Below are 20,498 nucleotides of genomic sequence, written 5' to 3'. Positions count from 1 at the left end.
AAAGTATATTTTGAGAAAAAAAACTCAGAAAGTTTCTGTTCCGTAGAAGAAAATCTATTATTGTAGTGTGTGAAAGGCGGTGGGTAGGAATTACTAACTGACTTCCGTATATCCTGTATACTTTTTTTGTTAAAAAACCCTTAAAATGTTCTTAATGTAACTATATGTACAAATTAATCTGCGATGTGAATGTAAAACGACTCCTTTGGGCATCATTGCCATTTATGGTGCAAAAGGATCCATGGAACATGAAACTAACTACAAATTGCCGACGGGAAATAGCAAGAGAAACAGTTCTCAGATAGATTAATTTATTACCATTGAACAGAAATTTAGTGTTAGGAATTGTTTTGTGAAGATATTTGGAGTGAATTGTTTTACAGTAGTGCAACATGGGCAATAAACAAACAGTTCAGATGAGATGAGAACAGGGGTATTTGAAATATGGCTCTGTGGAAGTGCTCATGGGTAGACACGATAACAGCAATGAACGTACGAATAATATTAACATTGTAATACCACACCTCACTGCCATAAATCATAACTGGTAGTACTCACTGACCGTAAGATTTTGATTTCATCTTTAATTTGGAAAATCATACCTAGGTTACCAAAACCACTACAAGGAACTTTTAATCTTATGCTTACCTCTTTCGAGGTCCATGTCGTGATTGTCTCTCACTGCCATAAATACACTAACTCATCAATGTTCGTTGGATCAAAATCGTTAATCTCCGAAAGATCTTGAACGATTGCTCTGAAATTTTTACCCAATATTGTATTCTAATACAAGCGTGATTTTAAGTACCTATTTCTTTAATATATAACGAAAATTTTGAAAAATTTTGTAGCATTTCATTATTATTAAATTTATATAAAATTATATATTACTCATTTTTAAAATAGGTATATAAAAACACATGGGTATTCTCATGCAACATTGTGTCAAAATTTCAAAGCATTCGGTCAAAAGGTTTGAGGGATTTGGGATTAGGATATATTACATGTGGTGTCACCGCCAGACACCACACTTGCTAGGTGGTAGCTTTAAATCGGCTGTGGTCCATTAGTACATGTCGGACCCGCATGTCGCCACTGTCAGGGATCGCAGACTGAGCGCCACCACAAGGCAGGTCTCGAGAGACTGACTAGCACTCGCCCCAGTTTTACGGACGACTTTGCTAGCGACTACACTGACGAAGCCTCGCTCCTTTGCCGAGCAGATAGTTAGAAGAGCCTTCAGCTAAGTCAATGGCTACGACCTAGCAAGGCGCCATTAGTAACATTGCATGTATCTATGGAGTCTCACTTATATCGTCAATAGCGATGTACCACAAGATTGGATTAAAGTTAAGTATTCCAGAATCTACGTACTTTTCTTTATAGCATTCATTACGTATCCTGTTACAGACCTATCTCTTGCCTGCGAGCTAAACGCGTGCCTTTCGGCTTCCTCGCATTGTGTCTAGGCTGTCTTGCCTAGACACAACATTACACTTTCTATATAAGTGCAAACGCTGATGTTCGTTACTTAAACATCTCAAATCTCCGAAAATTCTTCACGGATTGCTTTGCAATTTTGACACAACATTGCATTCGAATAGCCACGTAGTTTTGTGTACCTGCTGCAACGCCGTGTGGTATATATGTAATAAAAATGTAATGTTATAAAAATGTTCATGTTGATTTGTTCATAATATTTAATCTTTAGAAGTTCTTGGCCGATTCCTTTGAAATTTTTCTACAACGTTGAATTGTAACACAGGCCAGATTTTTGTACCTACTTCTTTACTATATGACTTACAATATATGTATAAGTAGTTTTCTGAGGTTGTTTGAAACAATGCTTTACTATTATTAAATCTGTGTAATTCAATGTATTACATATATTTAAAAATACGAAAACAAAAACGCGCGCTCATAATAATGTAGTGTTGTGTCAAAGTTTCAAAATAATGGGTGAAAACCTTTCTGTGATTTGCGATTAAGAACATCTACATTTTTTGTGTGAGTAAAAACGTATGTATTCGTTTCTTCACAATCTCAAATCTCTGAAGGTTCTTTTTGGATTGATTTAAGATTTTTACACAACTTTGCATTCAGATACTCAAGTGTTTCTTTACACTTACTGGAACACCATTTGGTATACACGTAATATATATGTAATAAAAGGCGAAACGTTACAGAAATTTAAATGTTGGTGAGTTCAAAATTGTTAATTTTCTAAATTTTTTGACCTATTTTTTTCAAATTTTGGCACAATATTCAATTGTAATACGTGCATTTTTATTTACCTATGTTTGAAATACATGTAATACATAAATTTAATAACAGAGAAATGTTATAAAATGTAGAATAATGAAACAATGTTAATAAACAGGTAAATTTTACTTATAGTTTATTAATTTATGATTAGAAAACTACCAGAGAATTTGAATTTGCAACAACAATAAACAAAGCTCATGGTCAGAGAGACAGTGTGAGATGGACTGGGAGGTGGGAGGAATGAACATAGAAAATAGGAAGGAAGAGATGGGCACAGAGGTGCGGAGGAGCAGATAGAGGGGAGGAGGAGATGATGCACAGAGAATGTCGAGGAGGTGATGGACTGAAATATGGGAAGAGAGTGGTCAGAAGGAGATGGAGAAATGGAGGGGGGAGGAAAAGATGGACAGAGAATGAGGGAGGAGGTGATGAACTGAAGGATGGGAAGAGAGAGTGACTAGGAGGAGATGAAGAAATAGAGGGGGTGAAGGAGAAGATGGACAGAGAATGTGGGAGGAGGTGATGAACTGAAAGATGGGGAGAGAGAGTGGCCAGAAGGAGAAATGGGGGAAGGAGAAGATGGACAGAGAATGTGGGAGGAGGTGATGAACTGAAAGATGTGGAGAGAGAGTGGTCAGGAGGAGATAGAGAAATGGAGGGGGAGGAGAAGATGGACAGAGAATGTGGGAGGAGGTGATGGACTGAAAGATGGGGAGAGAGAGTGGTCAGGAAGAGATGGAGGGGGGGAGGAGAAGATGGTCAGAGAATGTGGGAAGAGGTGATGAACTGAAAGATGGGGAGAGAGAGTGACCAGGAGGAGATGAGGAAATAGAGGGGGTGAAGGAGAAGATGGACAGAGAATGTGGGAGGAGGTGAACTGAAAGATGGGGAGAGAGTGGTCAGGAGGAGATGGAAAAATGGAAGGCAAGGAGAAGATGGACAGAGAATGTTGGAGGAGATGATGAACTGAGAGATGGGGAGGTAGAGTGACCAGGCGGAGATGAAGAAATGGAGGGGGGAGGAGAAGGCGGACAGAGAACGTGGGAGGAGGTGATGAACTGAAAGATGGGGAGAGAATGGTCAGGAGGAGATGGAGGGGGGAGCAGAAGATGGACTGTGGGAGGAGGTGATGAACTGAAAAATGGGGAGAGAGAGTGGTCAGGAGGAGATGGAAAAATGGAGGGGGAGGAGAAGATGGACAGAGAATGTGTGAGGAGGTGATGAACTGAGAGATAGGGAGAGAGAGTGACCAGGAGAAGATGAAGAAAAGGAGGGTGTGCAGGAGAAGATGGACAGAGAATCTGGGAGGAGGTGATGAAATGATAGACGGGGAGAGAGAGTGGCCGGGAGGAGACAGAGAAATAGAGAAGGGGGGAACGAGTGAGAGAGGGTGATGAGGTAATGGACAGTGAAAAGAGGGCGGAGGAAAAGATGGACGACGAAAGGGGGAGAGATGGACAGAGACAGGGGAGAGAAGGAGATTAGGACGTATATCCAGTTTTATTATATATTAGAAACGCGTGCTTTCGCTTTTCTTTCTTTTACATCTAAGCAGACTGAGCCGCAGAAAAGTGTGACCTGGTAAAGGTAGGTACGTATATAACATTATACTAATAGTATTCGTTTTTTTAAGAATGATGATTGTCAAATCAGTCCCAGGCACACCGTTTTTCCAGACTGTGTGCTGCATTCCTTGAAGTGGTCTCTATCTGAAGGGAATGTAGGACTCGAGCTGCTTGAGTCTGCCGCCCACGAATCGTCGTATTTCTCTTCTTGCCTAACTGCAGTCAGGTGCCTACAAAGTGACAGTAGCACGCGAAAGGAAGTTGGCTTACTGTTATATTCTGCACTCACTTGAGTCAACGACATTATGCGCTGGGTTTTCCAGTTGAACAAAAATTAATTTTCAGAAATGGAGCAATAAACAAAGACTGTTCTGCTGCATCTTGTCAGTTGTTTGAGCCAGACATTGTGCTTCATTTCATTTACACTTTACTCATACATGCCGTTGTGGTGCTGAATAACACCACGAAATACAGCAGAATCAAAAGCATTAGGTACTATGTTAATCAAACCCTAAAAAGGGAAATTTGTAAAATCAGTTGTTGTGTACGTTGCACGTGCTTCTTGAACAAAGCTGACGTCATTTGGTCAGACCGGCTCCTACTGATAAATATTGCGCACAAACAAAGCAAGTACTACTTTAGTATAAACTGATATTAAAATATGCCCAGACACCTACATCTCAAAATCGAAATAAATTTTTAAATAGTTGGTATTTTAAGTGACACACTGCCATCAGCTTTTGGGTTGCCACGTAGTATCATGGAAATAAATACTGAAAATGTGACAGCGTATTTCGCCCAACATTAGGTTAAATATCGAGGTTTCAGGACCATAAATTTCGCTACTGCGCATCACATGTCTATTTTGACGACAGAGATTCATGTACGAGGTAACAAGTAATGATTTCGGGAACAGTGCTGCCAAACGTTTCAATATATGAAATTGATAACGTTTTGCAACAGTGTTCCCGAAGTCATTATATATGTAGTTGTGCTAATGGATCATATTGTCGGTTTTAGAACACCTTCCGATGTCCAATTTGCGTGATTCTTTTATCATCCCATTGACCTCTTAAATCCATTGATCTCGTTGCTTTTACAGTTCCCTCTTTCTTGTTCCTCTGCTTTCCATGTTTTCTGATGTCAGTTGGTATCCACAGTGTAGCCTCCTTAGGCCACCGGGATTCATCCACCCGCTCGACATGACGACATCACAGTAAAAGTTTGCGTTTGATGACCCTTCTACATCCATCTGTACCTGAACTTCTTCGTTACCTATTTTCTCTCCTCCGGATGTTCCCATTGACCAACTGAACACATCAATTTCGGTGACCTACAACTTACTCTTCTCACTCTCGATAGCGCTCCAGTCTGCATCCCAAACAACTCCGGTGACGTAATTAGGCCTTAATTAGAGGTTCATAGATAATGAATTTCGTTTCTTATTTCACTCCTCCAAAGAATATGGTGTGAAATTCTTTTCTACAACATGACAGGCACCAAAATCTACATGTGCTCGTAAACTCTGTGCTCTTGGATCAGAGCTCTCCATTCAGGTAGCATAGAGATCGCTGTCCTTGAAGTGCGATTATATCGCTTGTCGAACATGTCTGGAGCGCGACTGGTGAGTGATTTGTTGTTCCATCACCTACAGCTAAACGTCGATGGTTCCCATGCAAGTCGCGTAGAGGGGTATTTTCTTTATCACATACAAGTTCAAGTTTTCTCTTTGTAAAAACCGGTACTGGAACTGCAACTGTTCTGCGCTCACAACACTATACTAACTAGTCTATATGTACAGGCACATATATACCTCCCAAGTCACTGTTCATGGATGCTGAAGAACACTTCGTATAAATATATTATTTTCTGTGATTTTCCGGAGGCGTTTGGCGAGTCAGCATTTTTTGTGACCTATCAGTGGTGTTTAATTTTCTAGAACACAACATTTTGTCACAAAAATATGAGGTTTTGTGGAATTAATCGGTATAGTTAACAGACGGCTTACTCAATAAAGAGAACGAATACAGTTATACTTCGTAGTTCTTCATTCACAGTTTTGATAATATGTCCTCTCTTGTCTCTCATGTACGTTTATGATGTTCCTCTTGATACCAAGTTTGTTTGTGTGACCGTCCTCCGCAGCAAGCATATAAATACTTATTTTGTAAATAAAACTGCCTTGTCCTGCTGCTAGTTACTTCATTTACTATGTTTCATACGCGTTTCGCCTTCTCCTGTTCTAAGGCATCATCAGTGGGATATATAACGACACAGTTTTGCTAGTTTTAGATTATTAAACACTTAACTTAGTGATTTATTTGTAAGAAAAGTAATTATTATTTCCTCTTAATATACCTCAAACAGAATTAGTTCCTTTTGCAGATGACACAAGTGTTACAATTAATGACAATGGACATGCAGGAACAGAGTAGAATTCGTAAAACCTATTACTAGCTGACTCTCCACAAATGGTGTCATTCTTGATTTTAAGAAAACGCAGCATATTCACCTCCGTACGTTAATGGATACACTACAATCCTATACTTATTTTCCTTTATTAATGTTATGCATAATTATACTCTGGCGTACTCACCTTCGAGAAAGAAATGGAAATGGAAATGTCGTGTGGCTCAGGCCTCCCGTCGGGTAGACCGTTCGCCTGGTGCAGGTCTTTCGATTTGACGCCACTTCGGCGACCTGCGCGTCGATGGGGATGAAATGATGATGATTAGGACAACACAACACCCAGTCCCAAGAAAACGTTGCGCATACTAACCAGGGTGATTCAGTTGTTTTATGCAACCCGCACTGCCTTCAAATACCACACGCAAAATTTTCATATTCTCTAGCTTGCTACATGTAAACTGTTAGTCCAACAGAAAAAATAAACAAATCCTTTTCATAGAAAATTTAATATAGTTAAATTTCGTGGCCATAGCTTCTGAATTATTGAAGAAAAACCTACCATCAAATAGGTTTTCTTCAATAACATGAAAATTGTGCCCTCCATTTAAAACGTATACCGGTGCAAAATTTAACTACACTACTGGCCATTAAAATTGCTACACCACAAAGATGACTTGCTACAGACGCAAAATTTAACCGACAGGAAGAAGATGCTGTGATATGCAAATGATTAGCTTTTCAGAGCATTCACACAAGGTTGGTGACGGTGGCGACACCTACAACGTGCTGACATGAGGAAAGTTTCCAACCGATTTCTCATACAAACAGCAGTTTACAGGCATTGCCTGGTGATACGTTGTTGTGATGCCTCGTGTAAGGAGGAGAAATGCGTACCATCACGTTTCTGACTTCGATAAAGGTCGGATTGTAGCCTATCGCGATTGCGGTTTATCGTATCGCGACATTGCTGCTCGCATTGGTCGAGATCCAATTACTGTTAGCAGAATATCGAACCGGTAGGTCCAGGAGGGTAATACGGAACGCTGTGCTGGATCCCAATGGCCTCGTATCACTAGCAGTGGAGATGACAAGCATCTTATCGTCATGCTTGTAACGGATCGTGCAGCCACGTCTGGATCCCTGAGTCAACAGATGGGGACGTTTGCAAGACGACAACCATCTGCACGAACAGTTCGACGACGTTTGCAGCAGCATGGACCTCGAAGACCATGGCTGCGGTTACCCTCGACACTGCATCACAGACAGGGGCGTCTGAGATGGTGTACTCAACGTCGAACCTGGGTGCACGAATTGCAAAACGTCATTTTTTCGGACGAATCCAGGTTCTCTTTACAGCATCATGATAGTCACATCCGTGTTTGGCGACATCGCGGTGAACGCACATTGGAAGCGTGTATTCGTCATCGCCATACTGGCGTATCACCCGGCGTGATGGTACGGGGTCCCATTGATTACACGTCTCGATCACCTCTTGTTCGCATTGACGGCACTTTGAACAGTGGACGTTTCATTTCAGATGTGTTACGACCCATGGCCCTACCCTTCATTCGATCTCTGCGAAACCCTACATTTCGGCAGGATAATGCACGACGGCATGTTGCACCTCCTGTACGGGCCTTTCTGGTTACAGAAAATGTTCGACTGCTGCCCTGGCCAGCACATTCTCCATATATCTCACCAACTGAAAACGTCTGGTCAATGATGGTCGAACAACTGGCTCCTCACAATACGCCAGTCACTACTCTTGATGAACTGTGGTATCGTGGTGAAGCTGCATGGGCAGCTGTACCTGTACACGCCATCCAAGCTCTGTTTGACTCAATGCCCAGGCGTATCAGAACCGTTATTACGGCCAGAGGTGGTTGTTCTGGGTATTGATTTCTCAGGATCTATGCCCCCAAACTGCGTGAAAATGTAATCACATGTCAGTTCTAGTATAATATATTTGTCCAAAGTATACCCGTTTATCACCTGCAATAATTCTTGGTGTAGAAATTGTAATTGCCGGTAGTGTACATTAAATTTCCTGCTCATTTTCTTCTGTGGGTCTAATCGTTTTCGTGTAGCGAGGGAGGGAATATGAAAATCTTTCAGATGGTTTTTGAAGGCGTTGTGGATTGCATGCAACCCATTGGTAGGGACCGCTGAAACACCCTGTACTTGGAGCTCACACTCGATAGTCTTGTTGACAATCGTTTAAGGCATTAACTGTGTCAACAACAGTATAATCAGTTACAACATTAGGGAAACGATTTTCCTATCCTTCATTAAAAAACTCAGAAAGAGGTGGGTAATACTTTGACCGCTTTGTCTTCCTAATATACATTCCACACGTTGTCGAAAATTTCGCTACTCCCTACTTCGACTTTAAACCAAATCTCACTTTTAAGAAGTTGGCCGATTGGTTTGTAGGAGACATGTGAATTCTAAGACATTACTGCAACGTAGTCTGTTGAAATAATTGCTTTATCCGATGCTGATTGTTTACTATGGGATCTCGAAGTTTCCTGTGATCGAAAAAAATGTATAAACTCCACACGTACTCTGACAACCGATTAGCTGTTTCAGGTGCTGCAGAGGGAATTTCCAGTTCAGGAAGGACTGTCTATCAAGTCCATAGCCAGTCGCTACCAGAGAATGAGTGCACAACATCCAGTACAGCGAACATCTGGTGACCACTACAAAAGCTAGCTGAACTGCGGCAAACAAATGTCCAAAGGCAGTTGTAATACCTACGGACAGTCGGATTACGCAGGAATATTTCAATAATTCAAGGACTATTAGCAATTCGATAGAAGAAATCTGAAACAAGATTAGACAAAACGTGAGAGGAAATGGTAAGTTAACATCGAGTGGGAGTCCTAGGAATGATTTATCAGAGAACGCCAAACATGATGCTCGAGATAAAAAATAGAAATAAAAACGCATAATTAGGCAAAGTGAAAAAAATACAGGAAAATCACCGGAATCCATTCAGTTCACAAGAGAACTAACAAGAATGGGGAGATTGATAAGCTTTTGCGAAAATTTCGGCCTCGTAATTATGTTAACACAATTAAAAAAACCCAACAAGAAGCTGTATACTTGGGAGTCGCCCAACACAATGTTGGGTGAATTCCAGATAGACCATGTGGCCATCTCCAAGAGTAACACAGCAGAAATTCTGAATGTGTAAACGAGAAGAGGGTTTTTTGACTCAGACCACCATCTGCTACAGATAAAGACCAGATTACAATCCAATAGAAAAAAGCCAAAACTAAACTGCTGAGACCAGACCCCGAATACATAAAACTCAACAAGGAAAACATCTTACAGGAAATTAGTCAGGCAAACACCACGTCCTCAAATCCACGATGAAATTGGGTCAACCCCCGAGAAGGAGAAAACACAAGTGGTGGAATACTATAATATGTGACGAAGCAATAGAAGAAAGGACCAATGCCTGGAAAAACTTCAATAGTCACAAAACATCAGAAAAATGGCAACAATTTCTAGTGATCCGAAAACAAACATCGAAAACTATTCAGAGGGAAAAAAGAAATTATGACAAACGGTGACTAGATGAGATAGAATGAGACTTTATGAAGAACAACACCAGGAATTTTTATAAGACGTTTAAAGAACATATTGCAGGATACCAGCCACTCAATCTTTGTTCAAGAAACCGGATGGTTCACTAGAAACTAACACGAAGAATAACTGCCAGACTATTTCAACTAACTTCTCAACTGCGAAAGACCTACAGAGGATATTCACTACTGAAAAAAACCTCATTCATATCACACGACTACGTCTACTATATTGCGAGGTGCTGGGGTGGAGAAGAGTTTTTACCTCTTTAATTCTGACAAATTTTGCATGAGAACGAGACATGCACTCGACCCGCTCCTTACCTACCACCTAATTAATTATGCGCACAACGGTAACAAGGAAAATGATGGTGGGCCCTGCTAGTTGGTAAAATAAGGAGTTCACACTCACAATAATTTAATAAAAAAAATCGTAATCTACTCAGAGAAGAAAAAAAGAGAACTTTATCATAATAAACAATAGAAAATGGGATTCTGCTTATATCTACGAAATGATATACGGCTTAAATATTACAATGAGATTTATTATACATCAGAACATAGAGGAACATGATTAACGACACAAACAGTAGGTTAAAGGATAGGGTATTCTGAAGTATTATGTGAATAAGAGTTGGTTCCAGAACAAGGGCTCCTACTCTCTCTGATGCAATAGCTTGACGATAATGACTGGAGGTCCTAATCAATCAAATATTACTCTCTCGATTATACTGCAGTATTGCAGTTAGTAGTGAGAGCTGACAAGGGGTCGTTTGGACTTGAGGCAAAGCAATCGCGTGTGCTGCTGAGGACTTCAGTATAAAACTGATAGGTCCTACAATGCCGGAGCTGCAAAATACTTTACCAAACCTGAAATTTGTAGCAGGTCGTCGGTAGGCAGGTTTCTGATGATGTAGGCGCCGACTTCTGGTGTGCTGCAACTCTGCTTCAACCCCTTGCCTCAAAGGCTGTACGAGAATTCTAAGTTCTGCCGAAAAAAGTGCCACTAAGTCGCAAGACCGTCCGACTCCGACGAAGATCAGATCCTGAATCTCTGCGCCCACGCAACGCAAGAGCGAAGCCAACATTGCTCAACTTCCTACCGTCCTAGAAAACCGTGAATCAGCATTCAGTGCTGATTCCAAAAATCCCCCACACTGTTTCAGAGCATCATTCTCGCCAATAGCGACTGTTCCCTCCAATTTGGAGTAGGGCTTTATGATGTCACCTAGCCTCAGTTTAACTTGACCAATCATGCCCCTGCTATTCAGCTGAGGGCACTGAACTTGCTGTTTGACCGTCTACGGAAACAACCTGCCTAGACCACCGACCATCAGGCGCCAGAAAGTCGCAACCAGCATAGCGCGGTCCACAAGTATTCTCAGAATCATTAGGACAATGCAGTCAGTCGGTGCCAGGAGTCTTTGTTCTGGACGCCCCGGAACGGTGAACACATAATCTGTGGCGACATTCAGACGTCTCGCAGGTCGTTTCGCACAGCATACAACAGGTGAAACTCGACCGACGTCAGTCGTTCCGCCAGGCGCTTAAGCCCATTGTACGAACCCCTCATAATTCGGGGAAGTGCAGCCCCCAACCGGAAATGCACTTTGCCGCGTCCTACGATGCTCGCCTCGCACAGGCCACACAGGGAAGTAACCCAACATGCATAGGAATGAAGTAAAAGTGGCTAAAATGGTCACACGATCCTTGGCAGTATTGCGGCCTTGCAGAATAGCCGTAGGGCCCATGGAATACCACGATACAACTGCCCAGTTCATCACCGAAAGCCCACCGTATTCCACACTTGGGATATAAAGTCTGCCAGAAGTAGGAAACACTGTGGAACAAGATACATCCGACCTAATGATGTTCTTGCATTGCTCCACAGCCTGGGCGCCACGTTTTACTGTTACAGCCAAGCAGGACTACGTCCAGAGGATCAACACCTGGTGCTGGGATTGACAGATGACACACAACATAAACAAATGTAACGTATCGCATATCATCATGGGTACAGATTAGTTGTTGTATCGTTACGCAGTTGACGAGCAATTACTACAAGCAGCAACATGCCTTAAATATCAGGGAGAATCCTCACTGGCTGATTTAAAGTGAAGCGACCACATGAAATAAATCGCACGTAAGGCAGATGCCAGACTCAGATACATTGGAAAAATCATCAGGAAGTGAAGTCCACCCATAAAGGAGATGGCGTTCAGAAATGTCGTTCGAGTGATATTAGACAATTGCCCGTCCGTCTGCGACCATAAAAAGCTAGGTTTGATAGAGGAAACAGAGAACATTCAAAGAAGAGCAGAAGGTTCACTTAGTAAGTGGGAAACAGCCAGATGATAAAACAGCCCTAATGGCAGACGCTGGTGCGTGCATTGGTATTATTAAGAGATCATTTTTTCCTAGAAGAGTCAAACAGTATATTGCTTCCTCCAATACCCACCTTGTGAAAAGGCCATGAAGGGAACACCAGAGAGATTCAACACTACCGGAAGGCTGGCGAACAACTTTTTTACCCATACTCCATTCACAGTAGGGAAAGGAAGAGAAGGAAACGTAGTAGGTGAATATGGATTGGGGGTAAGAAATGAAAGAGGAAGCCGCCTGGTAGAATTTTGCACAGAGCATAACTTAATGATAGCTAACACTTGGTTCAAGAACGATGAAAGAAGGTTGTATACATGGAAGAACCCTGGAGATACTAAAAGGTCTCAGATAGATTACATAATGTTAAGACAGAGATTTAGGAACCAGGTTTTAAATTGTAAGACATTTCCAGGGGCAGATGTGGACTCTGACCACAATCTATTGGTTATGAACTGTAGATTAAAACTGAAGAAACTGCAAAAAGGGGTCGAGGGATATGAAAGGCAAGCAGTAATTGGGAAGGGAGTGAGACAGGGTTGTAGCCTCTCCCCGATGCTATTCAATCTGTGTATTGAGCAGGCAGTAAAGGAAACAAAAGAAAAATTCGGAGTAGGTATTAAAATCCAAGGAGAAGAAATAAAAACTTTGAGGTTCGCTGATGACATTGTAATTCTGTCAGAGACAGCAAAGGACTTGGAAGAGCAGTTGAACGGAATGGACAGTGTCTTGAAAGGAGGGTATAAGATGAACATCAACAAAAGCAAATCGAGGATAATGGAATGTAGTCGAATTAAGTCGGGTGATGCTGAGAGAATTAGATTAGGAAATGAGACACTTAAAGTAGTAAAGGAGTTTTGCTATTTGGAGAGCAAAACAACCGATGATGGTCGAAGTAGAGAGGATATAAAATGTAGACTGGCAATGGCAAGGAAAGCGTTTCTGAAGAAGAGAAATTTGTTAACATCGAGTATTGATTTAAGTGTCAGGAAGTCGTTTCTGAAAGTATTTGTATGGAGTGTAGCCATGTATGGAACTGTAACATGGACGATAAATAGTTTAGACAAGAAGAGAATAGAAGCTTTCGAAATCGGGTGCTACAGAAGAATGCTGAAGATTAGATGGGTAGATCACATTTCTAATGAGGAGGTATTGAATAGAATTGGGGAGGAGTTTGTGGCACAACTTGACTAGAAGAAGAGATCGGTTGTTAGGACATGTTCTGAGGTATCAAGGGATCACCAATTTAGTACTGGAGGGCAGCGTGGAGGGTGAAAATCGTAGAGGGAGACCAAGAGATGAATACACGAAGCAGATTCAGAAGGATGTAGGCTACAGTATATACTGGCAGATGAAGAAGCTTGCACAGGATAGAGTAGAATGGAGAGCTGCATCAAACCAGTCTCAGGACTGAAGACCACAACAACAACACAACTCCATTCACAACTCGAACAGGAAGAGGAAAGTGACAATGGCACACAAATACCCTCTGCCAGACACCTTACAGTAACCATCCTAGGGGCAGATATTCATGTTAAATTCTAGGACGACTCAGTGCAACTGATACACTCTCTCTTGTATTTCATCCAGACGAAGCCACTCATAGAAGAGCTGCTTAAATTTCTCAGGTAATGTAATGTAGTAGGATCCTGCTAGTTTTTATTGTGTGCTGTCCACATGAACGTTCGGCGAGGTATGTTCGCGACGGTGCTATCCGTGCTGAGAGGCCACGTATTTTATATCCGCTGCCAGCGGGCGAAAAACGCCATTGGCGATCGCAGCGCCATAACTCAACGTGCTCGGGGGTTCCCCACACCCGTGCTGCCGCATACTGTGCTACGGCGTAATATCTTGTGCGTTGCGGGAGCATCCATCACCTGCGCAGACCGCACGGCTCGCGACGCCCGTCCCGGCCGCTTAGCTCACGAGGAGAGGGCGTAAAAGATGGCCGCGTGACGGAAGGCGGAGCAAAAGTCGTCACGCGGAACTGTTCCCCCGCCCGCATCACAGGACTGAGGGTGAGAAATGATTTGCTGTCGCTGCTGTTTCTCAATTTCCGGGAGTCACCCGTCTACAAAGGAAGCCAAACGGTCGTCACCAGGTGCTGATGAATTCCTAGGCACTCCATCAAAAGGTACGTGAGGGGCATGTTCAGTGTTAGAGAATTTATGTGCCGGATGAGGACGTTAAAAACTCTTTTGGCTAATAGTGCTATTCGTGAGGAGTACGCACAGGCAGTACGCCAATGTAGCACATGTAACACATGAACTGACAGTTCTATTATAACGTCCCACCCGTTGCTTGTCCGATTTTTGCGTGTGTTCGCCCCTGACAAACAACTTACAGAGAAATTGGGAGTGGAACTGTACGCAAAAATGGATAACGCTATTTTTAAATGTGGCCCTGTCACTCCTAATTAATCTGCGGTGGTAGCGTTGACGATAAATCACACCTGTTTTTACTTCCAGACATTAACGATTACGAACACTTAGGATGTTCAATGACATCAAACACATACACAAAAATAAAATAAAGCAAAAGGGTGAATTCAGGGTCAACTCCTGAAAGTAAATGCTCTACTGAATCACAATAACTTTATTATAACCTTCAGATCAATGCTGAATAAAACAGAATGGACAGTTTACAAATTATCCTCCTGACGGGCATTGGCAGTGAACTGTGTTAAAATTGGCCCAAAACGCGATCTCTTATAACTTGGCTGACCGACTGACATCGACACAAAACATAAAATACAAAGAACCACTACACGCCAAAGTACCGTGAAACCTCTGTGGAAACAGCAATTGCACGTCATCCAACTGTTTAACGTTACTCCTAACACAGGCCGAAGCGGGAGCGATCTCACCCTAATGTTCCTGTCGGAGCGGCGGTCTCCGACGGCGACGGCGCGGTTGTGTGGTTGGCGTGTGGCGTCTCAGAAAGTACACTCCTACACTACTCGGACAAAAGACCACTGTGTCCACGAACTTCTCTATTTGCAACGATCTTCCCGCCAGCAAAGAGCTGGCGCTGCTAACGTCCACTCAGAACGAAAGACCAAGACGGAAGATGACTTGGCTGACGTCCTCTCAGTACCAGAGCCCAGAACTTCACCCCTACCGAGAATCCAGCAAGATCGCTCTTCACCCTTGTTTTCTCCCCTCAACTTTTACCGAGCGAATCAAATCACTAGAAGCTCTCAAAATACCCAGTTTTCCAGTGCCGACCAATGTACGGCCTGGGAACTGAACTCTTTTCCACCATTCATTTATTTCTACAAAATTTCACAAGTCTTCCGTCGCCGGCTGGGAAGAATCACAGCTATGGGCAATAACACGTTTACTGGAAGTTTTCTCCCAAGAGACCACTCGAGATTTTCCCGGCAAGATTCCCCGTCGTAGCGAACACAGATTCTTGCATTGAAAGTTTGTTATTCGGAACTCCTGGCCTGCCACACTTGAGTTACTCGAAGGCGTAAAATTAGTGGGACATAGGCGAGAGCACGCACAGGAATGCCCGTCCAGCTATCCACTGCTCTGTTTTGGTGAACACTTGCAGCCGCACGTCCTTTAGAGGTTAGCGACCGCTGTGGCCTCTCTAAACGGATTACAGAAATCCCCGTTGACCATTCATACCGTTAGGCTGTGGCCTTTGGCGGCTAGGCGGGGAGATATCCGAGCTCTGTCTCGCGTTCTGCCTTTCCGTAAAATCTTATAATTACAAAATCGCGGAATTCTCGCGTGCCGATGCGATTCCACATAGATTTACTACACCGTAATTTAGTGTATTACTCCAACAAAACCTAAAGTGTCACGTTAAATGGACTCATGTAAGGTGCAAGGCCGTTGCCACCTTACACTATTTTCTGGAGAACAATTAACTGTTAGAACTTGTGTGGCAAAAACGAAAAAAACGAAACTGCGTGTACATTAGATAGTTCAAATGGCTCTGAGCACTATGGGACTTAACATCTGAGGACATCAGTCCCCTAGAACTTACAATTACTTAAAGCTAACGAACCTAAAGACATCGCACACATCAATGCCCGAGGCAGGATTGGAACCTGCGACCGTAGCGGCCTCGCGGTTCCAGACTGAAGCACCTAGAACCGCTAGGCCATATCGGCCGGCCGTGTGCATTAGAAAGTTGCAAGAATCCACCCGATATAATTATCATTTATTAAACTACATTTCACGTGTTAAAAAACTGAACAAAGGTTTTATTTACGTAACCTATTCCAGTAGAGTGTGCTGTGCATTATTATGAACTTGAGACGTGATATTGCCGACAGTATTGCCTGCTTTACATTGTTAACAGAAGTCTGTTGAGTATTATTTGTCGTTAACTACAAAATGGCGTCAGTCTAAAGGCAGCCCGAGAAACACAGAAAAATAGACACAGAAACTATAGTCACTGTGCATCTTCATAGTTTCGCGGTGTAAAGATTGTTCCATAAAATTTTCGGCGTGCAGATGCATAAAGTCAGCTTCTTCTTCTAATATTTCGGCTGAATACTGTCCAGCCATCTTCAGAGTGAGCCGAGGAGACTAACGCTCCAGCACTTGCTCCGTCCTTTTAAACTCGAGGACTGAACCACTGTGTACGCGGCCAAAGATACACAAGGCGGCAGAGACGTTCACAGGCGGCAAAGAGGTGAAACATATCCATGGAAATTAAATCTATGGCTGCGCAGTAGATCCACACGGTGATATCGATGTGTCACGGAGAGCTGTACCGTCGCGACGTCTTTGTGATTTAATTACATAAATTGCCGGATTCCATGATTTGTCTAAGCTGAAGGCGCTATCTCTATTAATTAAATTCGTCGCCAACCGAACTTCAATTGCTTCTTTCACTACTGAGTCCCAGAAAGATGACGTCGAGGCTAAAATTTCGACATTATCGTACACCATAGAGTGCCCAGAGTCAATACAGTGCTCCACCACCGTAGATTCATTAGGTTGTATGAGCCGGGTATCTTGCGGTGCTCTGTGCATCTCACCTGGACTGTACGTGTCGTCCGTCCGATGTATGAACGGCCGCACTCATAGGGGATCTTATGAACTCCAAGCTTCCGAAGCACTTTAATGGAACCCAGAAGTGCTGCAGTCTTTGGTGGAAGGCGAAAAATCTGTGTTTCCTGAGGATCCGTCCCATTTTTGACGAAAGACTTCCCACGTCTTGCAGAAAAGCAAAAATGGTTCAAATGGCTCTGAGCACTATGGGAACAGCTGTGGTCATCAGTCCCCTAGAACTTAGTACTACTTAAACCTAACTAACCTAAGGACATCACGCACATCCATGCCCGAGGCAGGATTCGAACCTGCAACCGTAGCAGTCGCGCGGATCCGGACTGCGCACCTAGAGCCGCGAGACCACCGCGGCCGGCTGCAGAAAAGCCATAGATTTAAAACTTTCTGTGTCTTAATCCGCTAAATCCTTCCCCATCAACCATGGACCTTGCCGTTGGTGGGGAGACCTGTGTGCCTCAGCGATACAGATAGCCGTACCGTAGGTGCAACCACAACGGAGGAATATCTGTTGAGAGGCCACACAGACGTGTGGTTCCTGAAGAGGGGCAGCAGCCTTTTCAGTAGTTGCAGGGGCAACAGTCTGGATGATTGACTGATCTGGCCTTGTAACACTAACCAAAACGGCCTTGCTGTGCTGTACTGCGAATGGCTCAAAGCAAGGGGAAACTACAGCCGTAATTTTTCCTGAGAGCATGCAAACTAGCTCTGCAGATGCCGAAGAAATTGAAGAAATGTATGATGATATAAAAGAAATTATTCAGATAGTGAAGGGAGACGAAAATTTAATAGTCATGGGTGACTGGAATTCGTCAGTAGGAAAGGGGAGAGAAGGAAACATAGTAGGTGAATATGGATTAGGGGGAAGAAATGAAAGAGGAAGCCGCCTTATAGAATTTTGCACAGACCATAACTAAATCATATCTAACACTTGGTTCAAGAATCATAAAAGAAGGCTGTATACATCTAAGAAGCCTGGACATACTGACAGGTTTCAGATAGATGATATAATGTTAAGACAGAGATTTAGGAACCAGGTTTTAAATTGTAAGACATTTCCAGGGGCAGATGTGGACTCTGAACACAATCTATTGGTTATGAACTGTAGATTAAAACTGAAGAAACTGCAAAAAGGTGGGAATTTAAGGAGATGGGACCTGGATAAACTGAAAGAACCAGAGGTTGTACAGAGCCTCAGGGAGAGAATAGGGGAACAATTGACAGGAATGGGGGAAAGAAGTACAGTAGAAGAAGAATGGGTAGCTTTGAGGGATGAAGTAGGTAAAAAGACGAGGGCTAGTAGAAATCCTTGGGTAACAGAAGAAATATTGAATTTAATTGATGAATGGAGAAAATATAAAAATGCGGCAAATGAAGCAGGTATAAAGGAATACAAACGTGTCAAAAATGAGATCGACAGGAAGTGCAAAATGGCTAAGCAGGGATGGCTAGAGGACAAATGTAAGGATATAGAGGCTTATCTCACTAAGGGTAAGATAGATATTGCCTACAGAAAAATTAAAGAGACCTATCGAGAAAAGAGAACCACTTGTATAAATATCAAGAGCTCAGATGGAAACACAGTTCTAAGCAATAAGGGAAAGCAGAAAGGTGGAAGGACTATATTGAGGACCTATACAAGGGTGATGTACTTGAGGACAGTATTATGGAAATAGAAGAGGATGTAGATGTAGATGAAATGGGAGATATGGTACTGCGTGAATAGTTTGACAGAGCACTGAAAGATCTGAGTCGAAACAAGTCTCCAGGAGTAGACAACATTCCATTAGAACTACTGACGGCCTTGGGAGAGCCAGTCCTGACAAAACTCTACCATCAGGTGAGCAAGATGTATGAGACAGGCGAAATACCCTCAGACTTCAAGAAAAATATAATAATTCCAATCCCAAAGAAAGCAGGTGTTGACAGATATGAAAATTAGCGAACTATCAGTTTAATAAGCCACAGCTGCAAAATACTAACGCGAATTCTTTACAGACGAATGGAAAAACTAGTAGAAGCCGACCTTGGGGAAGATCAGTTTGGATTCCGTAGAAATATTGGAACAAGTGAGGCAATACTGACCCTACGACTTATCGTAGAAGCTAGATTAAGGAAAGGCAAACCTATGTTTCTAGCATTATAGACTTAGAGAAAGCTTTTGACAATGTTGACTGGAATACTCTCTTTCAAATTCTGAAGGTGGCAGGGATAAAATACAGGGAGCGGAAGGCTATTTACAATTTGTACAGAAACCAGATGGCAGTTATAAGAGTCGAGGGACATGAAAGGGAAGCAGTGGTTGGGAATGGAGTGAGACAGGGTTGTAGCCTCTCCCCGATGTTATTCAATCTGTATATTGAGCAAGCAGTAAAGGAAAGAAAAGAAAAATTCGGAGTAGGTATTAATATCCATGGAGAAGAAAAAAAAAAGTTTGAGGTTCACCGATGAGATTGTAATTCTGTCAGAGACAGCAAAGTACTTGGAAGAGCAGTTGAACGGAATGGACAGTGTCTTGAAAGGAGGTTTTAAGATGATAATCAACAAAAGCAAAACGAGGATAATGGAATGTAGTCGAATTAAGTCGGGTGATGCAGAGGGAATTAGATTAGGAAATGAGACACTTAAATTAGTTTACTATTTGGGGATCACAATAACTGATGACGGTCGAAGTACAGAGGATATAAAATGTAGACTGGCACTGGAAAGGAAAGCGTTTCTGAAGAAGAGAAATTTGTTAACATCGAGTATATATTTGTCAGTAAGTCGTTTCTGAAAGTATTTATAGCCATGTATGGAAGTGAAACATGGACAATAAATAGTATGGACAAGAAGAGAAGAGAAGCTTTCGAAATGTGGTGCTACAGAAGAATGCTGAAGATTAGGTGGGTAGATCACATAACTAATGAGGAGGTATTGAATAGGATTGGGGAGAAGAGGAGTTTGTGGCACAACGTGACTAGAAGAAGGGAGCGGTTTGTAGGACACATTCCGAGGCATCAAGGGATGTCCAATTTAGTATTGGAGGGCAGCGTGGAGGGTAAAAATCGTAGAGGGAGACCAAGAGATGACTACCCTAAACAGATTCAGAAGGATGTAGGTTGCAGTAAATACTGGGAGATGAAGAAGCTTGCACAGGATAGAGTAGCATTGAGAGCTACATCAACCCACTGCCTATATGCCTCTGTATGAGTCCTAGTCTCTTATCTCTGTGGTCTTTCCGCGAAATGTAAGTTGGTGGCAGTAAAATTGTACTGCAG

Source organism: Schistocerca serialis, chromosome 10 (assembly GCF_023864345.2).
Source record: "Schistocerca serialis cubense isolate TAMUIC-IGC-003099 chromosome 10, iqSchSeri2.2, whole genome shotgun sequence".
NCBI lineage: Eukaryota > Metazoa > Arthropoda > Insecta > Orthoptera > Acrididae > Schistocerca > Schistocerca serialis.
The sequence above is the reverse complement of the archived record's forward strand: the minus strand, read 5'-3'. Positions refer to the sequence as shown.